The sequence below is a fragment of the Carcharhinus amblyrhynchos genome, chromosome 18 (assembly GCF_965287045.1).
Source record: "Carcharhinus amblyrhynchos chromosome 18, sCarAmb.v2.hapA, whole genome shotgun sequence".
NCBI lineage: Eukaryota > Metazoa > Chordata > Chondrichthyes > Carcharhiniformes > Carcharhinidae > Carcharhinus > Carcharhinus amblyrhynchos.
In genome coordinates this window covers 3,215,313-3,227,758 of record NC_137341.1, presented here as the reverse complement: position 1 = coordinate 3,227,758, position 12,446 = coordinate 3,215,313, and the positions used below count along the sequence as shown (strand labels likewise).

Here is a 12,446-nt window from a genome sequence, read left to right as displayed (position 1 = left end):
CTAAGGGGCAGTTTAGCATGGCCAATCCACCTAACCTGCAATTCCTTTGGACTGTGAGAGAAACCCACGCAAACATGGGGTGAACATGCAAACTCCATACAGACAGTGACCCAAGGCCAGGATTGAACTCGGGTGCTTGGCGCTGTGCTCACCACTGTGCCACTCCAACTAACTTGAAACAGCTATACAAATAGATGTTGGTTTTAGGATTCACTAGAAATAAGAACATAAGAACATAAGAAATAGGAGCAGGAGTAGGCCATCTAGCCCCTCGAGCCTGCCCCGCCATTCAATAAGATCATGGCTGATCTGAAGTGGATCAGTTCCACATTCCTGCCCTCTCCCCATAACCCTTAATCCCCTCTCTTATCAAAAACCCATCAACACGCGACTTAAATATATTCAGCGAGGTAGCCTCCACCACTTCAATGGGCAGAGAATTCCAGAGATTCACCACCCTTTGAGTGAAGAAGTTCCTCCTCAGCTCTGATCTAAACTGCACCCCCCTTATCTTGAGGCTGTGCCCTCTAGTCCTGCTGTCCTTTCTAAGTGGGAAGAATCTCTCTACCTCGACCCTATCCATCCCCTTCATTATCTTATACATCTCTATAAGATCCCCCCTCATCCTTCTAAACTCCAGCGAGTACAGACCCAGTCTATTTAGTCTCTCTTCATCGTCCAACCCCTTCATGTCCGGTATCAGCCTAGTGAACCTCCTCTGCACTTCCTCTAAGGCCAAAATATCCTTGCGTAAGTACGGCGCCCAAAACTGCACACAGTACTCCAGCTGCGGCCTCACCAATGCCCTATACAGCTGCAGCAAGACCTCCCTACTTTTATATTCAATCCCCCTCGCTATGAAGGCCAGCATCCCATTCGCCTTCCTGACCACCTGCTGCACCTGCAGACTGGGTTTTTGCGACTCATGGACAAGGACCCCCAGGTCCCTCTGCACCGTCGCCTGCTGCAGCTTTTCACCCTTTACATAATAATCCCTCCTACTATTATTTCTACCAAAGTGGATAACCTCACTAATAAATAAACTTTAAACAAGTAGGCCTGCATTAACACTGCAATGAAGTTACTGTGAAAGTCCCCTCGTCGTCACACTCCAGCGCCTGTTCGGGTACACTGAGGGAGAATTTAGCACGGCCAATGCACCCTAACCAGCACGTCTTTCAAACTGTGGGAGGAGACCGGAGCACCCGGAGGAAACCCACGCAGACACGGAGAGAACGTGCAGACTCCGCACAGACAGTGACATAAGCTGGAAATTGAACCCGACTCCCTGGTGCCGTGAGGCAGCAGTGCTAACCACCGCCAACGGATTTCACCTTGTCAAAGGGTTACGTAGCCAACAGCAGCGTGGGTAGTGCTGGCTGAGCGGATATATCATTACAATTTCTCAAGGCACTCAAACCATGTGAGTGTGTGCAGCACCTGAGATGCACACCCACTTTCAGGTATGATCCTATTTCTGAGGGTATAATGTGTAACCAGGAATCTGCTTCAGGAGGTTACCAGACAGAACATAGAAAAACTACAGCACAAACAGGCCCTTCGGCCCACAAGTTGCGCTGATCATATTGCTACCTCCGAGGCTTACCTATAACCCTCAATCCTATTAAATCCCATGTACTCATCCAGAAGTCTCTTAAAAGACCCTATCGAATTTGCCTCTGCCACCACCCACGGCAGCCGATTCCACTCACTCACCACCCTCTGAGTGAAAAACTTACCCCTAACATCTCCTCTGTACCTGCTCCCCAGCACCTTAAACCTGTGTCCTCTCGTAGCGACCATTTCAGCCCTGGGAAATAGCCTCTGAGAATCCACCCTATCTATACCTCGCAACATCCTAGTTCTCAGACTAATGCTCTGACTAGTTTAGGTGCTGCTGCTCCCACATATTCAAGAACTGGGGAAGCTTCTACTCAAAAACATCCCCTGAATAGTAACCACATATCTGAAAACCAACCTAAAAACATAAGAAATAGGAGCAGGAGTCGGCCATCTAGCCCTTCGAGCCTGCCCCGCCATTCAATAAGATCATGGCTGATCTGAAGTGGATCAGTTCCACTTTCCCGCTTTCTCCCCATAACCCTTAATTCCCCTGTCTATCAGAAATCTATCTACCCGTGACTTAAATATATTTAGCGAGGTAGCCTCCACCACTTCAACGGGCAGAGAATTCCAGAGGTTCACCACCCTTTCAGTGAAGAAGTTCCTTAACTCCGATCTAAACTGCCCCCCCCTTATTTTGAGGCTGTGCCCTCGAGTCCTGCTATCCTTTCTAAGTGGAAAGAATCTCTCTACCTCTACCCTATCCATCCCTTTCATTATCTTATACGTCTCTATAAGATCCCCCCTCATCCTTCTAAACTCCAACGAGTACAGACCCAGTCTATTTCGTCTCTCTTCATAGTCTGACCTCCTCATCTCCGGTATCAGCCTGGTGAACCTCCTCTGCACTCCCTCCAACGCCAAAATATCCTTGCGCGAGTGCGGCGACCAAAACTGCACACAGTACTCCAGTTGCGGCCTCACCAGTGCCCTGTACAGTTACGGCAAGACCTCCCTACTTTTATATTCTATCCCCCTCGCTATAAAGGCCAGCATCCCATTCGCCTTCTTGATCACCTGCTGCACCTGCAGACTGGGTTTTGCAACGACAGTGGACGGTGAGATTCTGAGACAGCTCAGACAAGCGAGTGCTTCAGCGAGATGAAATAAAATCTCGGGGGCAGCTGTAGCAAGGCTCTCTCTTACAGCAGCAGTCACATTCACTCCATCATTTCAATGGCGTTCATTCTCTGCACCCTAATCATCAAATATTTTGGACCATTATATCGTTTCTAAGCCAGAAAAAAGTCTCAACCATTACAACAAAAGTCCAACATTTAAATAATACTCGGAGCATCTAAATCTAATAGTGGTGTCACACACCCATTTAAACAGCACATCACGATATGGAAAGGTAGCTCTAAGTGGTGGCCAATGCTGATAATGAAATAAAAACTCTTTGATGAACCTTTACTCCAACTATTCCAGCTGAAGTCCCACCTTTTTAAGTTTCAGATCTGCAGATGATTACAGCACGGCAGCATAGTGGTTGGCACTGCTGCCTCACAGCGCCAGGGGCCCGGGTTCGGAGAAATCATAGAAACCCTACACTGCAGAAAGAGGCTATTTCGGTGAAAAACATTTCTATATTTTTCTTCACGTCTCGAGCACGACACTCCCTCGTACGAGGGAAGGGCTGCTTTCCATTGGTTCTGTGACTGAGCAGCACTGTGGGTATCTACCGACAGTAAGAAGTCTGACAACACCAGGTTTAAGTCCGACCGATTTATTTGATAGTAAACGCACAAGCTGACGGGGTTTGCCCCTTCGTCAGGTGAACCGTGTGCCGACAGTTCAGGGATTGCAGTGGTTGAAGAAGGCAGCTCACCACCACCTTATCAAGGGCAATTAGGGATGGGCAATAAATGCTGGCCAAGTCAGTGATTCGTAGAACCCTACAGTGCAGAAAGAGGCCCTTCGGCCCATCGAGTCTGCACCGAACACAATCCCACCCAGGCCCTATCCCCATATCCCTACATATTATACCCACTAATCCCTCTAACCTACACATCCCTGGACACTAAGAAGCAATTTCTTAGCATGGCCAATCCACCTAACCCGCACATCTTTGGACTGTGGGAGGAAACCCACGCAGACACGAGGAGAATGTGCAAACTCCACACAGACAGTGACCCCGAGCTGGGAATCGAACCCAGGACCCTGGAGCTGTGAAGCAGCAGCGCTAACCACTGTGCCACCATGCCACCCGAATTCATTCCATGAATGAATTTAAAGACTTCTTTCAGTGCAACGAGACAAAGCGGTTCCTTGGAATTCTTACACGTAACATAAGAACATCAGAAATAGGAGCAGGAGTAGGCCATCCAGCCCCTCGAGCCTGCCCCGCCATTCAATAAGATCATGGCTGATCTGTCGTGGCTCAGTTCCACTTTCCCGCCCTCTCCCCATAACCCTTAATCCCCTCTCTTATCAAAAACCCATCAACCCGCGTCTTAAAAATCAGTTCCAAGCCCCTTCCAGATATTTACAGCTAATACAATATACAACATTTGAACCCATCACAGACATTCCTCGATGCTCCTCCCTCCCTGTCTCTGAACTTGTTTAAATTCTGTTATAAATGTTCCCTTTACAGTTCTGACTAAAGCCCCAGGTTTCATCCGTCGAACAGAACTGAACGCCCTCCCCCAAGGTGAGGGTGCTGGTGGGGAGTTGGTGCAAAGGGGTGGATTGATACCTGGAATGAGTGGGTTGTCTTCTGAGGAGAGGTTGGAAAGGCTGGGCTGATTTCTGTTGGAGTTTGGAAGAGTGACCTGATTGAAGTCTATAAGATTCCTGACCAGCTGGATGTGGAAAGGACGGTCCCCTCTTGTGGGTGAGACCAGAACGAGGGGGGCAAGACGGTTTTAAAATTAGGGGTCGCCCTCATGGGACAGAGAGGAGGAGGAGAATTTCTTTTTCTCTGAGGGTTGGGCAGCTTTGGAACTCTCTGGGCGCTATTTTACACTGGGGGCGACGTTGATAAAACAGCGTCCGAGGCCAACACAGAATTCCGTTCTGCGAGACTCGCTTGGCCCAATCCCGGGCGGGCAAAGGTGGGAAAATTCCAGCGTCTGCCTCTGAAGGCAGCGGAGGCGCCGAATACTTTTGAAGTCAGATTCCGGTTCGGCAAAGATTATCGGGAACATATCGAAAGGCAAACCAGCTCGGCCAGGATCTCACTGAATGGAACAGGCTGGAGGGGCAGAATAGACTATTTAGTGTGTTTGTACGTGACCATTTATAGAACTCTGAGCGCATTCCAAGTGATATAACTCTCTCCACCGAATTGGGGTGGGGGGCGGAGAAAAGAAAGCAACTAACAAACTTTCAAACTCAGCGACACTGAGACTGTGAGACGCCGAGACACTGAGACGCAGAGTCTCTGAGATGCAGAGACTCTGAGACACAGGGACACTGAGACACAGAGACACTGAGACTCTGTTTCACTGAGACACTGAGACTCTGAGAGACATAGACACAGAGACACCGAGACACTGAGACTCTGAGACATAGACACAGAGACACCGAGACACTGAGACACCGAGACACTGAGACTCTGAGACATAGACACAGAGACACCGAGACACTGAGACTCTGAGACATAGACACAGAGACACCGAGACACTGAGACTCTGAGACATAGACACAGAGACACCGAGACACTGAGACTCTGAGACAGAGACACCGAGACTCTGAGACACAGAGACACAGAGACACAGAGACACTGAGACACTGAGACTCTCTTTCACTGAGACACTGAGACACAATTCAGTGCAATCAAACCGTTAAAATTCCTCTTCCCCACTGTGCGTGCCAGTGTGTGATTTAGGACAGCTTGCATCTCCAAGTGTCAGGAGTGAATGATATTGCTAGTCTTTGCAATGGGCCTCTTGGGATTATCGGCCTTTTGTCTCGCGGCAGCTGGATTCATTCCAGATTCCCTGGGCCTGCGTCCTTTCCAGCCTGGCGTACAAACATTGAGAACGTGTCGCTGGGAAGCGACAGTCTCCGATGCTTTCTACAGAGGGGGAGCAACCACACGAGCGCATTCCAATCATGTCCCTCGCACAAGGGCAAATCAGACCTCATGGTACCAATTAAACGAGCGAAACGCTGAGACGTTCAGCTGGAAAGCAGCTGCTCTGTTTTCAAGCTGGAAGCTTTTCCTTGGCTTGTCAGTCCTCGTATCTGGAGCTGGCAGTAACTCCGCTGGCCACCTCTTAGACCAGCGCTGCTCTGCTCGTGTTCTTTGGGGTTTTGTTTTCCTCAGGTGAACAGCCCTTCCTCAGTTGAAGTGCTCCCAGAAGCACAACAACAGCTTGCATTCATATAGCGCCTCTGATGAAGTAAAATGTGCTTTGACAGGAGTGTTATACAACACTGAGCCACGTGAGAAGATATATGAGATCGGAAGCCTCGAACCTTGGTCAAGGAGTTAGATTTTAAGGAGTATCTTAAAAGGATTGAGAGGCAGAAGGGGTTAACAATGAAATACTGAAGCTTTGGGCCTCGGCCACTGGAGGTGGAGCAGTTAAAATCAGGAAGAGACCAGAATGAGAGAAGCAGAGATTACCTTAGAGAGGTCTATAAAATAATCAGGAGCATAGGTCAGCTAGATAGTCAATGTCTTTTCCAAGGATGGGGGAGTCTAAAACTAGAGAGCATAGGTTTAGGGTGAGAGGGGAGAGATACAAAAGGGTCCAGAGGGGCAATTTTTTCACACAGAGGGTAGAGTGTGTCTGGAACAAGCTGCCAGAGGTAGTGGTAGAGAGGGGTACAATTTAAGGGCGTTCAAATGGTCAGTGGATAGGCATTGGAATAGTTTAGGTTAGAGGGTCATGAGATTGGTTCCACTGGTCAGTGCAACATTGAGAGCCGAAGGGCCTGCATGGTGCTGTAATGTTCTATGTTTGTCTTTTCAAAAGCATTCAGACATTTACATGGGTAAGATGGGTATCGAGGGATATGGGCCAAACGTGGGCAATTGGGATTAGCTTAGTAGTTATACAAAAGGTAGCATGGACAAGTTGGGCCAAAGGACCTGTTTCCATGCTGCAAACCTCGATGACTCTTTGTCTTGGAGGGTTGCAGGACTGGTGGAGATTACACAGATCGGGAGAGATCTGAAAACAAGGATGAGAAAATTTTAAAATCAAGATTTTGCAGGATTGGGAGCCAATATTATTCATTCATCCCCGAGGTGATCAATAAACAGGGATTGTCACTGGGAAGAAGACAGGCAGCAGAGTTTTGGATGACCTTATGTTGATGGAAGGTGTGCGGCCCAGCATCAGGGAATTGGAACAGTCAAGCCCGGAGGCTGGAACCTGCAGTTAGGGTCCCTGAGGGGGAGGACGATCCGTACTGGCAGGATGCAATCCCAGACCAAACCGCCAAAGGTGCAATCTGCAGAGAGAGCCAAAAATCCAGAACAAGAAAGGACTGGCTGGATTTGTACATGCAATCAGGGGTGGTGCTTAGCTCAATGGCTGAGCGATCAGGGAAAGCACAAATTACTGCTCCGAGGTCACAGGTTCATAGCCAGCACACGCCAACAAGCAGTGACCCCCCTGGGAAAGGACTAACTGGTGCTGTGCTGCATGGGAGAAAATGGGCAGCACGGTAGCACAGTGGTCAGCACTGCTGCTTCACAGCTCCAGGGTCCTGGGTTCGATTCCCTGCTCGGGTCACTGTCTCTGTGACCAGAACTCTCCATTCGCCTGATGAAGGGGCAAACCTCGAAAGCTTGCGAGTTTACTATCAAATAAATCGGTCGGACTTAAACCTGGTGTTGTCAGACTTCTTACTGTGCGGAGTTTGCACATTCTCCCCGTGTCTGCGTGGGTTTCCTCCAGGTGCTCCGATTTCCTCCCACAGTCCAAAGATGTGCGGGTTAGGTTGATTGGCCGTACTAAGAAATTGCCCCCGAGTGTCCAAGGATGTGTAGGTTAGAGGGATTAGTGGGTAAAATATGTAGGGATATGGGGGTAGGGCCTGGGTGGGATTGTGTTCGGTGCAGACTCGATTGGCCGAAGAGCCTCTTTCTGCATTGTAGGGTTGTACAAGCCCATGTATTTACCCTAGCTCGTTCCCCCCGATGCCAAGAGGCAACTTAGCATGACCAATCCATCTCATCTGCACATCTTTAGACTATGGGAGGAAACTGGAGCATCCGGAGGAAACCCACGCAGACACAGGGAGAATGTGCAGGCTCTACACAGGCAGTGACCCGAGCCGGGAATCGAATCCGGGTCCCTGGCCCTGTGAAGCAGCAGCGCTAACCACTGTAGCGCCCAAATTTACTTGGTGTTATCAGGTGGCAAGTGGAGTTTCCATCTGTCTTTCCAACACGTAAAATGCCATTTCAAAGCGACGACAATATTTTCAGTTCCCCGTCCTCCCAAGAATGTCCGTTTCTTCCAAGTAGATTTCTGGCTGAGGTTTCAGTTCACCGGACATTCTGTCAGATAAGACTGCCTTCGGAAAAAGGACTTAAGGTACAAAGAAAATTCCATTGTGCAGATGGGAACCTGAGGGGATATTCAGAGGAGAGCTGGCAGTGAAAAGGAGAGAATTAATTGATAAGGAGGTTATATCGCAGAATAGTATCAAGGTAAATAGAAAACTGGGAGAATTTGATCGAATTAAATAGACAATAGATGGGGTCAGAGTAAGGGCCAAGTGAAAAAGCCTGAATCAGGATTAATACACAAGAACGTGAACAGACCAAGAATGATTAATAGAATCCCCGCAGTGCAGAAGGCGGCCATTCAGCCCATCAAGTCTGCACAATCCCACCCAGGCCCTATCCCTATTACCCCACATATTGGGTGGCACGGTAGCACAGTGGTTAGCACTGCTGCTTCACAGCTCCAGGGACCTGGGTTCGATTCCCGGCTCGGGTCACTGTCTGTGTGGAGTTTGCACATTCTCCTCGTGTCTGCGTGGGTTTCCTCCGGGTGCTCCGGTTTCCTCCCACAGTCCAAAGATGTGTGGGGTTAGGTTGATTGGCCGTGCTAAAATTGACCGTAGATGCATAGATAGAGGATTAGTGGGTAAAATATGTTGGGATATGGGGGTAGGGCCTGGGTGGGATTGTGGTCTGTGTAGACTCGATGGGCCGAATGGCCTCTTTCCTTACTGGAGGTTTTCTATGATTCTATGATATTTAGTGCCCCCGAAACTAAGGGGCAACTTATCATGGCCAATCCATCTAACTCGCACATCTTTGGACTGTGGGAGGAAACCGGAGCACCCGGGGGAAACCCACGCAGACACGGGGAGAATGTGCAAGCTCCACACAGACAGTGACCCGAGCTGGGACTCGAACCTGGGCCCCTGGTGCTGTGAGGCAGCAGTGCTAACCCACTGTGCCACCGTGCCGTCCCCAATAAGATTGGTGAACTACAGGCACAGGATGACAAATTAAACTCTGGTGTCATTGCCATAATAGCTCAAAGAAGCTAAGTATTTAATATTCCTGAATACAAGATGTTTAGGGAGGCAGGAAAGGAGGGGGGCCGGGTGGAGGGAGTATTGATTAAAGATGGAAATACTGGAACACTTTTAACTTTTAATATGCTGGAAGATCTTCAGTGAAGCAAACCTGATTTTTTTTGGTTAAAGCTGTTTTTTTTTCACTCTGCTGGGATTTCTTGTGGCCAGTGGCTTAGAATTTGTCAAAGGACAGACACTGTCAGATCTCAACAGCTTGTCTTTGGCAGGGATGAGTTCCATCCAGACCTTTGGAGTAAGAAGTCTGACAACACCAGGTTAAAGTCCAACCGGTTTATTTGATAGTAAACTCACAATCTTTCGGGGTTCGCCCCTTTGTCAGGTGAATGGAGAGTTCTGGCCTCAGACAGAGCAGATAACAGGACAGACAGTTTACAGATTACTGATTAGAATGCGAATCTTTACACCTAACCTGCTGTTCAAATCTTCAAGATGCCGACAATGTGAGTGGAAAGAGCATTATGCATATTTATATCCCTCAATCCCATTAAATCCCATATACTCATCCAGAAGTCTTTTAAAAGACCCCAGCGAGTTCGCCTCTACCACCACTGACGGCAGCCGATTCCACTCACTCACCACCCTCTGAGTGAAAAACTTACCCCTGACATCTCCTCTGTACCTGCTTCCCAGCACCTTAAACCTGTGTCCTCTCGTAGTGACCATTTCAGCTCTGGGAAATAGCCTCTGAGAATCCACCCTATCTATACCTCTCAACATCTTATAAACCTCCATCAGGTCGCCTCTCAATCTTCGTCTCTCCAGGGAGAAGAGTCCCAGCTCCCTCAACCTATCCTCATAAGGCATGCCTCCCAATCCAGACAACATCCTTGTAAATCTCCCCTGCACCCTCTCAATAGCTTCCACATCCTTCCTGTAGTGGGGTGACCAGAACTGTGCACAGTACTCCAAGTGGGGTCTGACAAGGGTTTTATAAAGCTGCAACATTACCTCCCGACTCCTAAACTCAATCCCTCGATTCTTCTTTACAAAATACTAAGATGCTCCCCAGGCCAAGGTGAGAGAGGAGGTAACTGATACACTGAAGGAATTTAGAGGGAGGAGGTGTCAGAAAGGCTATCTCTACTTACAGTAGGTAAGATACCAGGACCAGATGAGATGCATCCAAGGATATTGAGGAAGTGAGTGTGGAAATTGCAGAGGCACTGGTGATAATCTTCCAGTCTTCCTGAGACACAGGAGTGGGGCCAGAGGACTGATGAATTGTGAATGTGACACCCTTGTACAAAAAGGGGTGAAAGGATAAAGTCGGCAACTATAGACCAGTCAATCTGACTTCCATGGTAAGGAAGCTTCTGGAAAACATAGTTCAAGATAAGATCAATGGCCACTGAGGCAAAGATGTGGAGATGCCGGTGTTGGACTGGGGTGGGCTCAGTAAGAAGTCTCACAACACCAGCTTAAAGTCCAACAGGTTTATCTGGTAGCATAAGCCACAACCGAGGACTTGAACCTGGTGTTGTGAGACTTCTTACTGCACTTAGACAAATGTAGGATAATTACAGGTAGTCAGCAGGGATCCACAGAGGAGAAAATCATAGTGCAGGAGGCCATTCGGCCCATCGAGTCTGCACCGACCACAATCCTGCCTCAGCCCTATCCCCATAACCCCATGCATTTACCTTAGCTTGACACTAAGGGGCAATTTGGAATGGCCAATCCCAATCCACCTAACCCACGCATCTTTGGACTGTGGGAGAAAACCAGAGCACCCGGAGGAAACCCACGTAGACATGTGTGCAAACTTCACACAGTGACTCCAACTGGAAATCAAACTTGGGTCTCTGGCGCTGTGAAACAGCAGTGCCAGCCTCTGTCACCACCGACTGGAGTTTTTTTTGAGGAAGTCATAGAGAAGGTTGATAAGGGCATTGCTGTTGATGTGGTGTATGTAGATTTTCAAAAGGCATTTGTTACAGTGCCACATGACAGACTTGTGGGCAAATTCTAGCACACGGAATAAGAGAGAAAATCGGCACTTGGATAAGAAATTGGCTAAATGACGAGGAAACAGAGAGAGAAATGATAACCAGTCGATTTTTCAGATTGGTGGAGGGTTTAGAGAGCAGTTTTCCAGAGGGGTGAGTGTTGGGACCCTGCTGTTTCTGATATTTATTACTGATGATGTGGAGATGCCGGCGTTGGACTGGGGTAAACACAGTAAGAATATGCTGTTATATGCTCTGTCTGAGGCCAGAACTCTCCATTCACCTGACGCAGGGGCAAACCCCAAAAAAGCTTGTGAGTTTACCAACAAATAAATCGGTTGGACTTAAACCTGGTGTTGTCAGACTTCTTACCGTGTTTCTTCCTGACCCAGACTGTGGTGTTCGGGACACGAATTCACAGTTTGGGGATGAAATGAAGATAAGGAGGCATTGTCAACCATGCTGACGATAGTCTTGGACTTCAGAAGCACAGAGACATGTTGGGCAGAGCAGTGGCAGATGAAGTTCAATGCAGAGAAATGTGATTCAGTCTGGCAGGAAGAATATGGAGAAACAGAATAAGATAAAGGGAGAAATATTTAAAGGAGGTACAGGAACAGAGGGACCTTCTGGTATATGTACATAAACCATTGAAGATGGCAGGGTGTGCTGACAGAGCAGTTAAAGCATGTAGTATCTTAGGTTTTATGAATAGTTGCATTGAATACAGCAGTGAGTGGCTCATATTAAATTTGTATTGGTTAGGCCTCATCTGGAGTGGTTCATCCATTTATTGATCATTCTCGATGGCACTGGAGCAAGGCAACTTCTTACAAGCTGTGTCTAGCATTCTCGGGCAGCACGGTGGCACAGTGGGTTAGCACTGCTGCCTCACAGCCCCAGGGTCCTGGGTTCGATTCCCGGCTCGGGTCAGCGTCTGTGTGGAGTTTGCACATTCTCCTCGTGTCTGCGTGGGTTTCCTCCGGGTGCTCCGGTTTCCTCCCACAGTCCAAAGATGTGCGGGTTAGGTTGATTGGCCAGGCTAAGAAATTGCCCCTTAGTGTCCAGGGTAGCAGAGGTTAGAGGGATTAGTGGGTATAATATGTAGGGATATGGGGCTAGGGCCTGGGGTGGGATTGTGTTCGGTGCAGGCTCGATGGGCCGAAGGGCCTCTTTCTGCACTCTGGGGTTCTATGATTGTATGATCTACTCTCTAATTCTACTTTTTACTTTTGTTCCATGTTTTAAAGCTCTATTCTGACTCTTTTAAACTCTGTAATGGGCCTACCTTATATTAAGTTGACCTTTCTCTACACCCGAGCTATGACTGTAACCCAACATTCTGCTCTCTCTCCT

The 12,446-nt window shown here is 48.4% G+C and overlaps 1 protein-coding gene across 1 annotated transcript in view; it reads right to left on the bottom strand.

Annotated features, from left to right (window-relative positions):
• The window catches only part of gsg1l (gsg1-like), a 248,084-nt gene that overhangs the window by 154,036 nt on the left and 81,602 nt on the right, over positions 1-12,446 (bottom strand). The window lies entirely within an intron of this gene.